Source organism: Nomascus leucogenys, chromosome 5 (genome assembly GCF_006542625.1).
Source record: "Nomascus leucogenys isolate Asia chromosome 5, Asia_NLE_v1, whole genome shotgun sequence".
Taxonomy (NCBI): Eukaryota; Metazoa; Chordata; class Mammalia; order Primates; family Hylobatidae; genus Nomascus; species Nomascus leucogenys.
Genome location: NC_044385.1, coordinates 85,750,760 through 85,765,581, shown reverse-complemented (window position 1 = coordinate 85,765,581; position 14,822 = coordinate 85,750,760). Strand labels below are relative to the sequence as shown.

General features: G+C 36.9%; 1 protein-coding gene across 4 annotated transcripts in view; it reads left to right on the top strand.

The window, feature by feature from the left end:
- The window catches only part of DIAPH3 (diaphanous related formin 3), a 496,362-nt gene that overhangs the window by 393,833 nt on the left and 87,707 nt on the right, over window positions 1-14,822 (top strand). The window lies entirely within an intron of this gene.

The window sequence follows — 14,822 nt, the reverse complement described above, 5'->3', positions numbered from 1 at the left end:
TAGTCTTTGGTCTTACTGGATCTCCCAAGCTGGAAGGAGTGCAGGGCTCATCTGGGTCATACAACTTGGAAGGAGCAAGAAAGAGAAAGAGGAGCCAAAGGAGGAGCGTTCTCCCCTAGGAGCCACCACTGACAAAGAAGTTGGGAAAGAATAGTCACCAAAGCCACATGTTCAGAAAGGCCAGGTACAAAAAGGATGGATGAGCACCCGAGCACAGATTGGATGGAAGGACTCAGGCATCACTGCTTACCTTGAGAAACGCAGTATTGGTAGAAACTGAAGCCAGGTAGCCTTGGCTGGAGGAGGAGTGGAGGTTTTTTTCTTTCTTTTTCTTTTTTGTTTTTTTGAAAGCCTAGATATGAAGAAAAGAAAAACTAGGGAAATAGCTGAACCAAATGGTTTGTGATTTAATGAGCATATTATGTTCCTTTGCCGTTCATATGACAAAGGCTTTACTTTCTTTGTATTCTGAAAGGAAGTATTAATAGCTCTGGAGGTGTGGGGTTAAAACTTAGGGGAGCAGTAGCTTAGGTTAGGTTCCTGGGGAATGGGATGTGAAAGCGTAGGTGCAGAGCACCTGGACAGTTACAAAGGAAGGATGTTTGAACAGAAGTGGATGCAGACAGTAATTGAGGGAAAATTCGGAACTCGCACCTGATAACACCTGTTTTCTCTGAGAATTAGGAAATAAGGTGTCCTCCTTAAAGTCGTACTCTCCGGCTAGGGGAAGGAGGCACAGTCATTAGGGCTGACAAATCTCTAGGGAATGTCAGAGGAAAGTGATCAGGGAGACACAAAATAATTTTTACATTAATGGCCCAGTTGCAGAGGGAGATGATTACTGATGTAGTGATAGTATAGTGTGTGAAATCCATGGGAAGAAAAGTAGCCAAGGTGCTTCCCGGGCCCTGTGAAAAAGGGCACATGGTCCCCAATAGCCTAAAGGTTCTAAAAAGTAATCTCCACATGTGACCACAATGCTCAGTTAGGCAGTAGGCAGACTGGGTGTGCTATAGAGCTCCAGCCAAGCAGAGTCATCAAATTTTCTGAGAGGATAAGGTATTTTGTGTTTTGAAAACTGTAGTAGTTACAGGAAAATAATGAAAACTCTTTTGGAACATAACAATGTGTGGTTCACCAGTGTTTTTGCTGTTGTATTCCATCTGTAGTAGGCATTATGGCAGGGATAGGGGGACCCTACTGCAGCTGAGTTTCTTCCAGGCACGTGCCAACAGCATTATGTGTCTGAAATCTTTTCTAAGAAAACAACATTTGGTATTTACTTATAAGATACCGTTGGATTTATATTTTACTTTATTTGCCCTCCTTAAAGGTCAGTTCCAAGTAGCCACAGATATGGAAACCACCTGTCAGTATTAAAAATAAATAATTTGCAAAATACCTTATACATAGTAGGTACTTTAAAAAAAAAATAGCAGTAGTTGTTCTTATTCAGTGACTATTTGTGAAAGCATGAAACTAGCCAGATTTTCAAATACTCTTTCTACAAGTGAATGGTCTGGCAGAGCAGTTTGACCTTGAAAAACAGTTTGGAGTCAGGTTTGGGCTTTGAGGTCAAACAGGTCTGGTTTAAATTCTTTACTTACTATCAGGGTGACTGTGGTTATTTGTCTTTAGGTTTTCTTTTCCTCAGCTATAAGAAGAGAAATTACACTGTGTTTCATAGGCTGTTAGGAAGACTAAATCAAAGTGTATGAAGGTGCCTAGATTTGTGATGTAGTGCCTAGAATTGAGTAGCTACTCAGTAAATTCAAAATATGCTGGCACTTCCTCATTCCTTCCCCTTCGTCACTTTCCTTCCATGATACGTTTGCCAAAAGAAAGTTATTGCAAATCCTTCAACAAGAATGGTACATAGAATGGGTTTAATAATTGGAGACATGGAAATTAATTTTCTTGCTATGAATATTTCTTGGACTGTACTTAAAATACCTGAAGTAATATAAACTAGTTTAGCAGAAAAAAGTTGAAAATTAAAACTATGGAGAATTTTGTTTTTAAAGTAGAATAATAAAGATATTTTTACCTCCTTTTGTCCCTGGGAGTCAATCACCACAGAGCCACCAAGAGAAAGAGTCACAAAAACAATTCCCAGCACCTGTGACATCAAGATATCTTTAATCTGGAACAACAATATGTAGACACGGGAAGGATGGAGAAAACGATGATGTGAGGGGAAAGCTGGATCCAGATGTATTATTTTCCTAGGGCTACCATAGCAAATTATCACAAATTGGAAGGCTGAAAACAACAAAAATTTATTCTCTCACAATTCTGGAGGCTAGAAGTCTGAAATAAGTTGTTGGCAATGCTGGTTCCTTCTGGCAGTTCTGTGGGAGAATCTGTTCCATGCCTCTCCCCTAGCCCTAGGCATTGCTGGTGGTCCTTGGTGTTCCTTGGTTTGTAGCTGCATCACTCCAGTGTGTGTCTCCATCATCACATGGTGTTCTCCCCATGTGTCCTTTAACTTGTCACATGGCCACCTTATAGGAACATCAGTCATTGGATGAGGACTTAACCTAATCTAGTATGGCCCTGAGTTTACCTGATACCATCTGCAAAGATCCTATTTCCAAATACGGTTGACATTCACAGGTACTAGGGGTAAGGACTTTAACATATCTTTTTGAGGGGACACAGTTCAACCCACAACACCACACGGCCCCAGTGGCAAATGGACTGATCCATCCCTCCCAGGACTCTGAGGGCCCAGGAATTATTGGTGCCAGGAACCGCTGACAGAACTAGTGAGCCATAGAGCTGAAAATGGGACTGGAAAAGGAGAAGTTCAGCCACCATCTAGACAGTCTGACTCCGAAGTCCAGAATTTTAACCATTATGCTGTACTGCCTCACCTCACTTCCATCTCCCCCACCCTTCCAGGAGATCAGAGATTTATCGTTTGGAACAATTGTGCTCAAGAATCTAGAATGGGAATATGAAGCAGGAGCAAGATGTTCTACTGCAAACAGGGATTTTGTAAACACAGAGGATGACATAAGGAGAAAAAAGTGGAAATGAATGGAAAAAGCCTCTTCTAAGTCCCTTCTGCCACTTAGTTCTTAGCATACAGAAGCAAAGTTAATGCTCCAAGCAGATGACAGAATACATCTCTGGATATAATGAACAGTCTAGAGAACAGGCTTTCTGATACTACTGTGCTCCTCCCCACAGTACTAGCTCAGAGCAAGAGAATTACACAGAGAAACCCATTAGTTGACCAACTTACTTATTCATACAAAATGTTTACTCTTAAATATTGATTTGGGCCACGGATTCATTAGCTAACATTTGAGGGAAACATTTAACATGGAGAAAAAAGGAAAAACAAAGGAGCTCTTAATAAAAAGAGAAAATATGAAGAACAAAAGAAAAATTTCAAGCAAAACACCACAATTATAATTTCAGAGATATCAAAGACAATTTTTTGTGTGCGACAGGGTTTCTCTCTGTTGCCTAGGCTGAAGTGCAGTGGCGTGATCATAACTCACTGCAGCCTTGATCTCCCAGACTCAAGCCATCCATCCACGTCAGCCTCCCAAGTAGCTGGGACTACAGGCATGTACTACCATGCCTAGCTAATTTTTTTATTTTTTATCTTTTGTGAAGACAGAGTCTCACTATGTTTCCCAGCCTGCTCTTAAACTCCTGAGTTCAAATGATTCTCCCGCCTGAGCCTCCCAAAATGCTGGGATTCAGGCATGAGCCACTGTGTGCAGCCGAAAACACTATTTCAATGATGAAAGGAACAGGATACATGCATACACATATGTGTGTGTTTACACACATATATGTATATACATATATACGTGAATATATGTATATATGTATATACACTTATATGTATATGTATACACACACGTATACACATATATAAAGATGTATGTATGAAAAATAATTAGGAAACAAGGATCTCTTGGATATAGAAAACAAGGTAAAAAAAAAAAAAAGAAAACAAGGTAGCAGAAATAAATAGTAAAATATTTGAAAAAGCATAAATATAGAGGGTTCTTGGAGATTGTTTTGTCTATTTTTTGCTGTTTTAACAGATTACACAGACTGGGTAACTTATTATGAACAGAAGTTTATTGGCTCACAACTCTGGAGACTGGGAAGTTCAAGATTGAGGCTCTGGCATCTAGTGAGAGCCTTCTTACTGCATCTTCCCATGGTGATGGGCTAAGGGAGACAAAACAGGGCTGGACTCATCATCCTTTGTAAGGAAACTATTTTCACAATAATGGCATCAATCCATTAATTAAGACAGACGCCTCAAGCCCTAATTACCTTGTAAAGTTCTCATGTCACAATACTATTACGATGGCAATTAAATTTCAACATGAGTTTGAGAGGGGACAGCCATTCAAACCATAGCAGGGAAGATCAGGGGAAAATGTGAATCTTACAATTAATCTGAATGATCATTTGTACAATTGTATTAAAAGGCTTAAGGGACAATTTTAGAACACCATAATGATAGATACTAAAAAAAAAAAGAGGCAATAGGCAATTATTAATTTTAGAAAAAAAGACAAGTGATATGATTATGGGACACTACTTGGCATAGTCCTAGATACTATTTTACTTTGCCATAATAATAGAAACATTGTAACCAGACTTTAAAATGGTGCCCAATGATCTCTGCCTCTTTGTTTTCACACCTTTATATAATCCACTCCCCCCTCAAACATTGTTCCAATTAAATATGGCAGAAATGATATCTCACTAACAAGCTTAGATTATAAAAGATGCTGATGCAGCCGGGTGCGGTGGCTCAATCCTGTAATCGCAGCACTTTGGGAGGCTGAGGCGGGCAGATCACAAGGTCAGGAGATCGAGACCATCCTGGCCAACATGGTGAAACCCCGTCTCTACTAAAATACAAAAAATTAGCCGGTCGTGGTGGCGCACGCCTGTAGTCCCAGCTACTTGTCCGGAGGCTGAGGCAGGGGAATTGCTTGAACTCAGGAGGCAGAGGTTGCAGTGAGTTGAGATCGCACCACTGCACTCCAGCCTGGCAACAGAGCAAGACTCTGTCTTTAAAAAAAAAAAAAAAAAAGATGCTGACGCTTTCATCTTGGGTGCTCTGTTCTCTCTCCCTCTTCTTTGGCTATGGGGGACACTATGTTGTGAGCAGCCCTTTGGAGAAACCCAAGTTGTAAGGAACTGGAGCTTCCATCTAGCAGCTGTCTGAGCTTCTAAGTTTATTAAGATACAACCAGAAGCCGAAATCTGTTCTTTCATTTAATTATCTATCTCCTTTTCTCCTAAAATACACTGGCTGTACTTTTATTTTGCATTATTCCTCTTTACTTTCTCTCTTCCAATGCTGTATATAAACCTAAAGGGGAATTTTCTCTGTTCTAACTCTCAGCTTATCATTTTTATGTGATCCAGAAGCTAAACTGCTCTTCAGTGTACATTCCTAAGGAGTGATAGGGATGATAGGAGTCAATAATGGTAGTGCCACTAGCTCAGGATAATAAATGTGCTTTTGTATATAAAATGAACACCCTTCCAACCTTTTCTTTTGTGTTCTATAGATAACATTGGCCAGTGATTTTTCAGCACATTTCTGAATTATTTTCTTCCCTTGTCATTCTTAATGTGCAAAAAAAAAAAAATGATAGAAATGAGCAATAGAGAAAAATCAAGTACCACTCTACATTTTTTTACTTTTTAGAGCAAAGGTAACCTTCTGGTAGTATGTAAAACTCTGGTAGATAATGTGTATCCACTGACTCCTTAGTAAGCAAGAGGGTAGGATGAAATTAGCATTTTGAAACACTGATGTTAGTTATAATCATTGGCTTTTTTGTAAAGAAGTGACTTTTCATGTATTACACTGATCTCATGAAAGCTAGGGTTGTAGTTAGCATAGCTGGAACTGTGGTTTGGAGGGGAAATGATGGTTAGCTTATTATTTTGTCTAAGTAAAGAGATAAATACTAAATATTTTTATACTTTTAAAGGGTTTCTAAATTTTTTGAAGCAAGAATTGACATGCATTAAGAATGCTATAATGTCTCATTGATTCCCAAGTAAATTAGAAATTGTTAGTGTTAGCCATGATATACTTTATTGTGATGTGACAGTATTTGGCTTAAACAGTTTTACCATTTATTAGCACTAATATTAGAATAAATGATAATGATCATTAAGTGCTATGTACATGATCATTTAAGTAATCATGCTTGCAATCTCCTTCTATTAGTCAAACCTCTTTGTGTTAGTCAGAGGAGCTGTCTTATTCCAATTTCTAGAAGAATAATGAAACAAAGGAACACTGAAATATACCAAAGAAAACAATAGCGCATCACTCATTTACCTCATATATTGACTGTATGTACCCTCACCTAGTTTGTATTGCCACCTTAAGGTTAAAAAAGTCTGACAACATTTTTTATTTTGAGATAAGATAATTAGGCCTATTATATTTGCATACTTTCCTCCATTAAAGCATGTATGCAGCAGAACAATGCTAATATGATATGCAAATAACAACAAAGTTTACATTTACCAACATATTCACGCTGAAAGATGAACTAGTAAATACCGTTAGGATTTAGGATTTTAAAATGTTAAAACATCTTGTTGTATTTTAGCTCTGACAAGCCAGTAACTCAAAATCTGTGTAACTTCAAGGCTACAAATATAAGAGACAACTAAGAAACTTTTATTATCAGTTCTTTTATTACTCACATCTTGTTAATATAGTTACTCTGAAGAGTTGTTAAGTTGATATTTGATAAACCATGAACGGAGTTTTATTAAATCCAAAGTGCTATTTTATCACTGGATGGAAAGCATATTTCATAACTTTTTCTTAGTTTTCCCCATGTACGAAAGGAGGAGAAAATATAAAGAAAAAGATCTTTTAAAATTCTTTGTTATCTGTTATCAGGCAGCTTCTCAAATGAGAGTGATGATGTATGCTCTGTTTTTTAATATGCCAGAAGAAAAAAGTGAAGGGCATAGTGCATTAAGGAAAATCTCTGACAGTCTTATTAGGGCAGAGAAAAGTCCTGCCTGAGACAGCTCCCAGGACCTGTTTCTACACTTGCAGCCTTTGACAATAGCAGCCTCTCTAATAAAGTCTCAAGGCTTTCATCACTTTTTGTTTTTTGTTTGTTTGTATGTTTGTTTGTTTGTTTGTTTGTTTTGAGATGGAGTCTTGCACTGCCTCCCGGGCTGGAGTGCAGTGGGCGCGATCTCGGCTCACTGCAACCTCCGCCTCCCAGGTTCAAGAAATTCTCCTTGCCTCAGCCTCCCCAGGAGCTAGGATTACAGGCACACACCACCACACCTGGCTAATGTTTTTGTATTTTTAGTAGAGACGGGGTTTCACCATGTTGGCCAGGCTGATCTTGAACGCCTGACCTCATGATCCACCCGCCTCTGCCTCCCAAAGCCACTGTGCTCAGCCACTTTAATCACTTTTTAAACACTGGTCTCTGTTTGCTGCTCACTTACTGGAAGCTGAACACTGCCTATTACTCTTCATTCTGTTAACCTACTTCCTCTTCATTTACTGATGCCTGTTCCCTTTCCTTGCCCAAATATAAGAAATCTTGATCTGCTGAGGGTGAGAAAGAAATGTATTTAGTGATGGGATGAAGTAATACAAGTCAGTAACTCTAGGTACTATGTTGCAGAAATGTGATATTTCCTAGAAATTAACTCTGTGTCTTCTACATATTGTTTTAATAACCAGAAAAGGGGTTTTGAGAATAATTTTTTAAGTTATTTGTGATTAGTTTTCATATCCTGCTGATACCACTCTCCTTGTGGTAGTTTCTGTGCCCCTGGGCCCATCCTTATGTGTTTTTCAAAGTTTGCTTTTTTGTGTTGTAGGCCCATATGGTTCATCACATGCTCTTCTAAACCGATCTCCTGTTCTATCTATAACCTCTTTGTATTTTTGCACTAAGATCTTCTTTAACCACGTGAAAAAGGTATTTTTCTTCTTTCAAAAAATGCCAAGCACTATTTCAAAATCAGAAATAAAAGACTATATAACTGGTCCGGATTTGGTGTCTCATGCCTGTAACCCCAGCACTTTGGGAGGCTGAGGCAGGAGGATAGCTTGAGCCCAGGAGTTCAAGACCAGCCTGGGCAACATAACGAGATGCTGTTTCTACAAAAAAAAAAAAAAAAAAAAAAAAAATTCAAAATTAGCCAGTTCTGGTGTTGTGCACCCATGGTCCCACCTACTCAGAAGGCTGAGATAGGAAGATCACTCAAGCCCAACAGGTTAAGGCTGCAGTAAGCCATGATCCCACCACTGCACTCCAGCCTAAGGGACAGAGCAAGACCCTGTCTCTTAAAAAAAAAAAGAGAAAATTCTTGCCTCTGTGAAGCACCTCTTCACTAAATTGCTTTGCATTGTGTATTGCATTTATTTAGGAGGTTTTGTTTTATTTTATTTTAACTTCCCATATACTCCCTAGCTTCTTCCTTCATTTTAAATGTAAACTTTATATGGTAGAATCACATACATATGGAAAAGTAAACCATCCTAAGTATATGGCTTGATGAATGTTGATTAAATGAGCTTGCCTTTATAACCAGATCAAGAAACAGAATTTAATTAGAAACACAGTAGCCCCGTGGCCAGTCATTACCTCACATTCCACACATGTCCTGACTCTGAGCATAAACTAGCTTTACCTTGTTCTTTCCAAAAATAGGATTGTACACTTTGTATCCGTGTTGTTGTATGAAGCTGTAATTCATTTATTCTTACTATTGTTTAGTATTCTACTATAAGGGCATATCACAACTTTTTTTCCTTTTATCAATGGATATTTATGTTGTATCTAGATTTGAACCATTACAAATAACATGGCTAAGAATGTTTTTATTGTGTATGTCTTTTGCTTCTATCAGGCATACACCTAGGAGTGTAATTGCTGTTTTGTTGGATATGCATATATTCAGCTTTAGTAAATACTGTCCAACAGTTTTCCAAAATAGTTGCACCAGTTTATACTTCCATAAGCCAGGTATTAGAGTTTTAGTAATTCCACTAGGGTATCTCAGTGTAGTTTTGATTTGCGTTTCTTCTATGGGTAATATGAGTACCTTTTCATAGGCTTATTTGCTTTTGTGTATATCCTATTATGTGAAGTGCTTATTCAAGTCTGTCCTGTGTGTTATTTCTCTATTAGGATAAATTTACTGTTTGTGATGATTTTTTCAATGCTGCCATTGAGTAGGTTTTATTTGCCCATTTTTCCATTAGCTCACCAGCATTTTTCCTATTGAGAATAAACAGATTTTGATGCAATTTTATCACAACGCCTGTCAAACTGTCACTTTTATTATGAATATTGTCCTTGTAGCATGTACTCTTTTAACAGTGTTTCAGTGGCTGCATGACATGACTGTGTAGTAAAGATGACCCATAATAACTAGCTTTCCTAGGGTTTGGCTTTTATGTTTTTTTAATTTTTTTTACCATTATATATAGCACTGTTTCTTCAGGATAATGCAACAGATATGAACAATGTTGAAGCTTTTTACACATATTGCCTCACTGGTCTGGGTGGAGTGAAGAGATTATACTAAATTATACTCCTACCAGCAGCCTATGGACATGTCCGTTCATCTAATCGTCAATAACACTGGATGTGTCTCATAATTTTTACTATCGACAAAATGGTGTCTTATTGTTTTGCATTTTTCTTTAGCTGTGAAATTGCATATGTTTTCATCCTTTATTTATAAATGATAAAATTAAGGGGGCAAAGGAACCAGAAATGGGGTAGGAGGGAGAACCTTCTCAGTATTTCTTAGCAAACTATGTCATCCTTAAGGAAAAATCAGAAACTTCAGTATTATTATTTCCTCTGTCTTATTTCTCTATTAGGATAAATTATTATTACTGTTTGTGATGATTTTTCAATGCTGCCATTGAGTAGGTTTTATTTGTACGTTTTTATCATTAGTGATAATAAATACTATTAACTCTGATATACTGGAGTAATGGATTGGAAATAGGTGAATGAAAATCAGAGACAGACCTAAATCCCAGTGGCAAGAAATAGCTGGAACCTCAGATGGGTTCACATCTCCTTCCCCAAGGTTTTTGGGTAATGAGATAGCAGCTTAATGGATCTGTAAAACTAACTGTGGCTAACCTTAGTCTACATGATGCCAACCAATGAATTAAGTTCTCTTCCAGGCTATTTTAACAGCAACTTTAGCAGATTTCCCTTCCTCTCTCCCTTATCCCTCCCTCCTCCCTCCCTCCCTCCCTCCCTCCCTCCCTCCCTCCCTCCCTCCCTCCCTCCTTGCCTGCCTGCCTGCCTGCCTGCCTGCCTGCCTTCCTTCCTTCCTTCCTTCCTTCCTTCCTTCCTTCCTTTTTACTAAATTTACCATATGTATCTATTTAATAAAAGGTATTTCAATAGTGAAGGTATTAGTAGATTATAACTTTTTTAAAGTTTATGTTTATATACCCTACTTATTTCTAGGAAGAACTTGAAATGGCTTACAAAAGGAGACACATAATAATTATGTAACTATAAGAGAAAACAGATGCTATAAGAAAAGAAAGTTGACTTCTTAGCTTATAGCCTTGGTTCTTAAATTTCAGCATGCACCAGAATTACCTGTGGTCTTGTCAAAATACAGGTTTCTGGGCTCAACCCAGAGTTACTAATTCAGTAGGTTTATGGTAGGCATGAGAATTTGCATTTCTCAATTCCCAAATACTACTCGTATAAGAACCACACTTTGAGAACCACAAGATCCAGATCACCTTTATCTGTTTTGAGTATTTGGAATCATCATTGATTAATATCATATTTTTTATTAGTCTTTGTGAGCCATATATATATTTCAGTGTCTGATCATAATAATAGCTATTATTTTTTATAAGGCTCATTATATGGCTGTACAGGATATGATTAATTCTATATCATATCCTGTATATTGTCCTGTATATTCATATGTATTCTGAACCTTGGCCACATTAGAAATACCTAGAGAGTTTTTCTAATGGCTCCAATATGGAGCCTTAGCTCCACACATTCTGATTTAATTGGTCTAAGATGGGGTCTGGGCACTGTATTTTTTTGAAGCTCTCTTTGTGATTTCAATGTGCAAAACAAAATTGTAAGCCACTGATAGGTAAAGATAAAAAATAGCCCCTTTTGCCAACAAGTAACAGATTGTTTCATCTGTGGCTTTTTTTCCATCCATGTGCCTAGCCACTCATTCTCTTTTTTTAATCAGTGTGGTATGTTTTTGGTTCTTGAGTATACCATTTTGTTCTTCTCTTAATTGAACTTCATCCTGTTTTTGATGAACCATTTCTCTAATCTATCAAGGTCATTTTAAATTCTATTTCTTCTAAAGCATTTAACCCCTGCCCAACTAAGTATCATCTGCAAGTTTAATGAGCAGATTTTCAATTTCCTAATTGAGACTGTGCTCATTAAGTTTTAATATTTTATAATTTTATTGCAAATTATTTCCACCATGTGGGTGATGCTACCTTGACCTTGCCCTGGCTGTGCACATTTTCTTCATTATCAATGAACATTTATTTAGTGCTTAGAAGTTGTGTGGTGTTGAAACAAGTTCTGTGACTTCTAAATAATTGAAAATAAGTACTGAATCTGACACCATGTAGTTGGAACTCTAAGGAGAATATGTATATAACATAAGCTGTATAAGCAATGCAGAACATATAAGCATTTAAACAGAAAAACTAAACATTGAACGTATAGTTCATAGGTCTGTTCATAGGTCTGTAATGATCTTTACTATACCTGTATAGAAAAGAAGTTAAGGATGTAAGTTGCCACTTTACTAGCTGTGTAACCTTTAGCAAGTCACTTCCTTCTTGTGCCTCAGGTTTTTTGGTCAGTAAAATGGGATCATAATCATTCCAGCCTTGGTTCTTTGTGAGGCTTAAAATCCAATAATGCATGAAAACTTATCAGTACAACCTAGCACATAGCAAGAGTTCAAGTAAATTAAGAGTCAAATGAGAAATTGATAGTAGAAAGTATTTTAGGTTTGGTTTGACAAGACTGATAATAATCCAAGTGACAAAAGGATGATTAGTCTCAGATCTACCTTCTTCAGTGACTAATTAAGCTAATGTGGAATCTTCCATTTTTACAAACTAGAGCTTATTTTTCAGTAAGCAAACAGTTTCGATTTTCATTCTCAATTTGCCATATTTATAATTGGAAAGGGTGCTTTTGCAGATCATTATAGCTATTAAGTGGCAGAGTCAGGATACAAACTCAGAACTTCTGTCTACAAGTTGGTTACTGCTAAATGGTAGAGCGGAGGGAATAGATTGCCCCAGACATAAGAGGTGAGAGGAGTGGGAATCTATTTTAGAAAGATAAGATTCCAAAAAGAATAAAGTAGCTAGTACTTGACCACTTACTACATGTCAGACACTGAGTGTATTATTTGCATTGTCTCAAACTGAGGCTTAGAAAGGTTAAGTAACTTGCCCAAAATCATAAAGCTGATAAATGACAGAGGCAAGAATTAAACCCAGATCTATGACAGCAAATTCCATTTTCTAAATCACTTCAATAAATTGCCTTTCTTTGAATGGAATCAGGAGATTACTTTTTCTGGAACAGAAGATGCACTCAAAAATATCAGAAGTAGAGAGCAGAAAGACAAGTTGGATACAGGAGTTGTGTTTACTCCCTGACTGTTTTGTGACAGATTAAATGGAAAAAATCAACTGAGGGATTTCTCTTCAGTTTAGCATGTATTTAAATTAGTTGAATAGCTAAAAAGTGAAGGTGTCCCAGTAGGAAGAGGCTGGGGATGGCCTAGATGAGGGTTTTAGAAATAGAGATAGATTAGAAGGGGTGGGTTAGAAGGGTATGGAATTTATATACTTTATCTTCTTTTGTTTTTTAATTTACTTAAAATAAGTAAATGTCAAGGGTGATCTCTTTGAGCCCATAAAAGCTAATGCTGTTTTTGTGAAACACACATTTTTATAGCACTTTACAGTTTTCAGAGTGCTTTCAGGTACCATATTTTGTTTGATCTTAATATATTGCTGGCACTTTTACAATTTTGTTTCTATTATCCTAAAACATCCATAAGCATAAGAAATATATTTATAACAAATTGGATGGAAGGCACAAATATTCTGGAGTTTCTTTGTATATACCTGTTTAAATGTGTTTATTTCACTGTAAGTGACAAGTATAATTATGATCAAAAATTAAAATATAGATATTACTCAGAAAATACCAGCCATTAGGCAGTGTCACGAGAGGATATTTGCTTTTCTGTCTCAAAAATCTCAATACTGCTACTGCTCAAACATGTTCAAAGCAAAGTAGTTTTCCCCCATGCAGTACAGTTTTGAGTCCCAAAAAACTCAGTATAACAAAAACATATTTTTCAGATTTGTATTACTATATTATTTGGAGTCGTGAAAATCTTCCAGCTGCATTTTGTCTGAAGTTTAGTGATTTATAAACACTCTTGATCTCATAAATTAGAATTACATAAATATCTGTGATTCATCAGAGTAGAAGCCTCAGATATCGAATTTCTTGAAAAGTTTTCTAATATTTGCCCTTTACTAATAAATTGGACAAAAGTTAGGCTTCATCAAGTTTGTCTATTTATAAAAATCATTTTTAACCCTGAAATTATTTCTGCTTTTGTTTTTTAACCCAACTTGTTTGGTATTAGCCTCAGATCTAAAAATACAGTATGATCTGAACTATCCAGATAGTATTCAAAAAGCTGGAAAGCAGAATCATTTCTGCCAGAGAGTAAGATATTTGTAATTTTCATTAGTAGCTACTTACCACTAATAAAGAGTTTACTTTTAAAAATAATCTTTTATAAAATGAAAATAGATGTCTACATGTGTTATTAAGGGAGATAATTTCTGTTCAGACACTTTACATGTATATATTCAGACATTTTATACCAAAACCAGAACTAGCTAATGTGTTTCATTCTCTCTTCATTCCCCACCTACCCACATCCCCAGATAATTATTTAAGAAATTTGAATGATTACATTAAATATTATTCTTACATGCTAAGAGTTTTTTTGTTTAGACTTTTCCCATTATAGAATTTGTACTTACCCTTGTTCTAAAAGAGACTGAAGCTTTAAAATGACTACATTAGCTGGGTGCAGTGGCTCACGTCTGTAATCCCAGCACTTTGGGAGGCCAAGACATGGGGATGCTTGAGCCCAGGAGTTGGAGACCAGCCCTGCACAACATGACGAAACCCCATCTCTAACAAAAATACAAAAATTAACTGGGTGTGGTGGTGTGCACCTGTAGTCCCAGCTACTGGGAAGGCTGAGATGGGAGGATTGCTTGAGCCTGGGAGGTCGAGGTTGCAGTGAGCCATGATAGTACCACTGCTCTCCAGCCTAGGTGACAGAGTGAGACTGTGTCTCAAAAAAAAAAAAATTGACTATATTATTGCTTATTGTGGTACAATACTAATAATGTAGCTGAAGTAAAGAAAACCCTGTAGGGGTCTACTTAGTTTTGAATCCCAGCTCTGCTGTTTATATGCTGGCAGTTACTGAATCTCTTTGCACCTCGGTTTCCTTATTTAAATTATACCTACCTTTTAGAGTATTTGTGAAAACTAAATTAAACAAGCCATGCAAAGCACTATGCACTCAATAAAATGTTAACTGTTATTACTGATGATAATATTTAGTTCTATACTAACAAGGATGTTGGCTGGGAAAGAGACTGTACTCTGGAAATATTTTGAGTTTTGAAAATTTTAGACCACTGTCATCTGCCAGGTTATACCAGC